This window comes from Sparus aurata, chromosome 22, assembly GCF_900880675.1.
Source record: "Sparus aurata chromosome 22, fSpaAur1.1, whole genome shotgun sequence".
NCBI classification, from domain to species: Eukaryota; Metazoa; Chordata; class Actinopteri; order Spariformes; family Sparidae; genus Sparus; species Sparus aurata.
The window spans coordinates 11750740-11756739 of NC_044208.1; positions in this window are offsets into that span (position 1 = coordinate 11750740).

Genomic DNA, 6000 nt, shown 5'->3' on the forward strand with positions numbered 1-6000 from the left:
CGGAGGTGCCTGCTACACCCACATTCCCAACAGCCCCCTCCTGCTCCTCTGGACTCACGGTTAATTGCCCGGCTAGGTGCCACACTACCCCTGCGGCCCCCCTTTGGATTTTTAGTGGGCCCGGGGAGATTTTGTCCTTGTGGAGCTGACTGCATGGCTTTAACTGTGTATTGAAGAGACCGCACCTCCTGTCTCAACTCCTCAACCACCCCCACCAACAACCCTATCTGCTCATCACTGCTAGACTTTGCCACCGACACGCCCATCACTTTGGCCTCTGGAATCACCTGAGTCTGCTCCAGGTTTCTAAGCAACTCCATTTCGGAGGAAACATATCACGGGTGCACTCATCAGCTGTGGGGTATGCTCTAGTGGCCAACCTCCTCAAAGCATTCCCAAACTCCCTAGCAGTCTCATTAGGATTACACTGCAACGAAACCTATTCTCCACTAACACATGATAAGGGCACACATGCTGGGGCACTATGGAAACTGTCTATCATCTCAAGCTGCCCCTCCCACCCCAATCTTCGCCGACGGCAGCCCTAAACGGCATGCGAACGGCCGCCACCCCCTGATCCCGAGTGCAACGACGAATGCTCGGCTGGGCTGGGCTTCACCCCGTAACGCTCACCAAGCTCCACTCCCCAGAGACGCCAGCAGTCGCAAACTCTCTGCCTTTCAATACTCCCGTTCCTCTAAAACACAGGTGCAGTCACTCATCTCAATTATCTCCGCGCAATCACTCCCTCAATCCTCTCGACCCACCGGGTCATTCACTACAGTACATTGGAGAGAAAAGCCAGGGTATGAGAGAGAGCACAGCTGCATTTATGGTGGACAGGCCAAGGTTAAAGATAACACTAAACGCCCAGCAGCATTGAGGTGAGACTTAGGGAGTCAGCCGAGAAACTTAAACAAGAGCAGATGAGCAGGAAGACAAGAAAGGGAGTTTTTTTTCTCAACAGGGCGCAGTCTCCATGGAGTGAAGGGATCATGTTGCCAAGGGGCTGGAACCAGCCCGTACGACCACAATGGGAGGGCTAAGTCTAAACCACGGCTTCACCCCACCTGTTTAACCAATACAAAGTTATTCACCTTATCTATCTGCTTTAACCATAGAGAAATTACAGCCTACATCTTCTGTAACTGAAAATATAAAATACATTGCAGAGTGTACTATTTCACCCAGTGTGACTATAGTGTCTTAGACTGGAATTCACAGCCAGGTAAACTCTCTGACATTTTCATCCAAGGAATAGGCAAAGTTGTGGCTGGATCGAATTTAATGCCAGAAATTGTGAAACTGAAAGAAATACAGAAAGGATCAATTACCACAAGATAAATCATACAAGTTTATATGTAGCCTACTAACGGAGGTAGCGGATCTAACAGTCACAGATCTACGGGCAGAGTCCGCGATAGCATCTCGCTTGTTTCATTAACAAATTACACACGGATAGACTACAGAAGAGTTTGCAATATAATAATGGTAAATAATGATTTACTTACTCATATTGCCTCTACAAAGGGCTACAGACAAACGTGAGGAGGAAGAACATCTCTTGCTACGGAGCAGGTAAAAAAACAACATCCGGGTAGCCTACATCACTTCCTGTGACTATTAGCTGACACAAAAAACACATAAATGAATGTACTGCGCCCTCTACAGGCCCAAAAATACTACTGTAAATATAAATGTACACAGTTCCAACACACAGAGAGAAATTGTTAAACAGAGAAAGTCCTCTATCGATCAAGCTTTACTTAATGATACAATTCTAAATAGATAGTATAAGTAACGTCGTAGTTTGTCTTCTCTCAAATAAAAGAATACTCTGACAGTACTTAAATAATTTTTTGAAGTACTCACACTTAACTTGAGTGGTCCCAATTTCGGCCATTTTGTAGTTCCTACTTTTTGTGTGTGAGAGACAGTCATCTTTTTTCTTTTGTCAACAGATTTAGCAAATATACAACTGGTATTGCAAATATACAAAAATTAAACAAAAATACAAGAACTAAAAGGTCAAACATCAACCCCACACCACTTAACAAACTTGCCGATCAGGTCCCTGGGAGGATGAGTGCAGGGACCTAATCGGCAATCTTGTTAAGTGGTGTGGGGAGGACCACCTGCAGCTGATCGTGGCAAAAATGAAAGAAATGGTGATGAACTATAGGAGGAACAAGCCCCTGCCCTCTCCGGTCTGCATTGGTAAGGCAGATGCTGACATTGTGGATTCATACAAATACCTGGGTGTTGTGCTGGACAATAAACTGGAGTGGTCTGAAAACGCACAGGCAGTCAACAAGAAGGGCCTTGGATAGGACTTCCGGTTGGCAATTTGCATTCCAGCTAACTTTTCAGTTCCTTCTCCCCTTGACCGTTTAACTCAACAACCAATGCGATACACGGTGCATCCACCTTATCCCTTAACTATTTTCATCGTAAAATGGCATCATAGAGTGGTAAATCTGGGTGAAAAGACGACTCGACGGCTAGCATAACAGCTAGCGGCTGACTTCAGAACCTCGTTTAGCATACTGGAAACCAAATTTGGCAAAGTCCGGTCCACAACATTGATGAAACAACTCCGAAACAACTCCAAGCTAATGTCTAAAGTCACGGACTTGGAAGGTCGGAGCAGGTGGCAAAACCTGTGCATCCTGGGTCTCGCGGAATTGGTTGAAGGCGGGTGCCCTGCAGACTTCTTCTCCGCTCTGCTGTGCAAGGTTTTTGGAGAGGGCACGCTCGCCTCCCCGCCGGAGATTGATCGAGCCCATCGCTCCCTGGCAGCAAAACCAGCCCCAGGACAGAGACCACGCCCGGTCATCATCCATCTGCACCACTACAAGATAAAAAATCTTCTGATCCGGGAGGCTAGGTGGAGGGGGAAGCTGGACTACTGTGGCCAACAGATTCGTATCGTGGAGGATTACTGCCCCAAGGTCTTGAGCCAGTGCTCCGGGTACAGGGAAGTAATGAGGGAGCTATACAACCATGGACTCAGTCCATCCTTGCTGTACCCTGCCAGGCTCCGCATCACACTCTCCGGCGGGGAAAAGAAGTGGCTACGCTCGGCTGATGAAGCACGGACATACATTGACGGCCTCCCCGCTGCATCTACATAGCTGCTTAATGACTGTGTGGCTGACCAGGTATTTTATACCCTACTTTTGATTTCTTTGTCGCTAGGGGTGGGCCATATGGGAAAAAAATATCTCGATTTTTTGGGGGATTTTGGCGATAACGATAATCAGTCGATATCCTTTAAAATGTGATTGAAATTGTCTGAGTTAGGGCTTTTGTCAACCAAACACGTTTTTAGCGCTGAGGGCTCTCAAAAACTCTTTTTCCGAGTGCCCAGCGGTGTGAAAAGTTGAACAGATTTCAACTTGAAGGAAAACACTTATTTATTTTCTTTAAACATTAGCATTCAAGTACAAATAAAAGAAAGACTCTCCATTTTTGTACTTTTGAACTCAATAATTGAACTACAATGTAGGAATATTGAATTCTGTAAACATTCAGCTGTCAGGTAAATTGTGCTGCAGTGCAGACAAACAAGAGCATATGATAAAATAAAAACAGTAGCATTTGTAACAAAGTGCTCTATGCATATTTTGAGAATTATTGCGCATCATCAAGTCTATCTTATGGCCCTATTAAACAAATGACTAACTTCAAGCTCCATCCAGGATTGTACAACAACAACAAAAATATAGAGATTTGTAAACAAATGACATTAATGTTGAAAAAAAATCCATAATTCTCAGATAGGAAAAATACCCAGTATTATTACAGCTATGGACAGATGCCAGAAACTTTGCAGAACTTTGAACAAATAACATTCTAGGCTAACGGTTCACTGATTAGGCTACTTCAGATTATGAGCCAAAAACACCAGTCTGTCCACAGCCCTATTTAGATAGAAAAGGCGGCACATTTGCTCCAAGGTTAGGGCAGCAATGTGCCAGCCTGTCATTCTAAAATATTCCTCCTTTTCCAAAAGCCAAAGATTTTGTCTTCAAAATAAGAGCGTTACATTGCTGCCCCATCGGAGTTTAGAACTGGGTTCTTAGCGGGGGGCTTTTAATTTGAAAGTAGCGACAGTTCCTAGCTTGGCGCTAGCTAACAAGCGGACACAACAATCATCTGAAGTACCGGTAGCTTCAGGGACTGGAGGCGCCTGCATTTTCTCTCTGCCATCATGACGCGCTGCTAAACTGTTGCAAGGAGGATGCTAGCGAGAAGTCATGTGAGCACGTAGGCCCAGTAGTGTGTGACTGAATCCTGCCATGCTGCAGAAAGCGATGCTGCACCGTGTATTAAGTGGATGTGAGGAGTTTCCGGGTGCGTTTCAATATTTTTGGCGAAGTAATTTAAATACTCGATAATGGAAATGTGCACCTCGTCAAAACAACAATGATGATATTATCGCAAACAATATATATCGCCCACCCCTATTTGTCGCCCACCCCGTACCTGCTGGGTGGCGTGGACTGGCCCTCACTTTCACGGTTATCGGGGCTGCTTACTCAGGCAGCACTCCTGTGAGCAGCCACCTGTCTCTGCCTTAACTATTTACCTTTAAAGATGTGACTTTTGGCAGATCCTACTTCTCTTTAATATGACAGCTTATATATTTTCCCCCCCATTGTACTTTCTGGTGCCACATGAGAAGTATTGTGAGGAGTAATTTTTCCCCCACTTTATATGGTTGTGTTCTTAACAAAGTTAAACGCTAATATAGGAGTGTTGAGTGTTTTTCAATTAACAATATTAATGGAGCTGAAGATGTGCTCTGGAAGATTGTTATTTTTGGCATTATGGGTGTTGTGAAGAGCTTGCTGCTATGTTCCTTGGTAGCTGTCTTGTTGTGTGGGTGGGTTTCTTCAATGCTGGCACTGTCTTCGGAGCCTATGTAAACCCAAGTCATATAAGGTTATTCTCTTATCGACTTTATGCTTCTTGCCTGCTGCATCTTCCTACATTCTTAACTAAGGAGTATGGATAGTGTCTTAAGCTTCTTAAGCTGGAATGTCAAGGGCCTAAACCACTCAATTAAAAGAAGAAAAGTGTTCTCGCATATCAAACAATTCAAAACAGTGATTGCCTTTTTACAAGAAACACATATTCGGGCTCTGATGATAATTGCCTTAAGGCACGGTGGGCGGGGCAGCACTTTCACTCTACCTTCCAGGCCAAAGCCAGAGGGGTCTCGATTCTCATCAACCAAAACATTCTCTTCGAACAACACAGTGTTGTGTTGGATACAAACGGACACTATATTATTGTCTCGGGAAAATTCTATAATACAATGTCAGCGCTTGCTAATGTATACGCCCTGAATGCAGATGATATGAGGTTTTTCAAGCACTTTTTCTCATCCCTGCCTGATCTGAGCTCATACTCTATAATGCTTGGTGGGGATTTTAACTGCTGGTTGGATCCTGTGCTGGACTCCTTCTTCTCACATGTCCATCATACCTAGGATTGATTACTTTCTTATTGAAAGTAATTAACAGATTAGGTCTGTTGTCAGCACAAGTTTTTTTCAGCTGCGTCTCCTGGCCAAAGTGAAGCCTTTTTTAAGTCGGCAGGACCTCGAGAAGGCGATCCATGCCTTCATAAGTTCAAGACTGGACTATTGTAATGCACTTTATGTCGGCCTCAGCCAGTCTTTAATTTCGCGTCTCCAACTTGTCCAGAACGTTGCTGCCCGATTTTTAACAGGCACGTCCAGGCGTGAACACATTACCCCTGTGCTGTCGTCACTCCACTGGCTTCCAGTTCGTTTTAGAATTGATTTTAAACTTTTATTGTTTGCTTTTTATGCCATTAATGGCCTGGCTCCCTCCTACCTGTCAGAGATTTTAACTGTCTGTGATCATGGCAGGGCCCTCCGTTCTTCCAGCCAGCTCCTGTTAGAGGTCCCAAGGTCAAGACTTAAACAGTGGGGCGATCGTTCTTTTGCTGTCACAGCTCCCAGGCTGT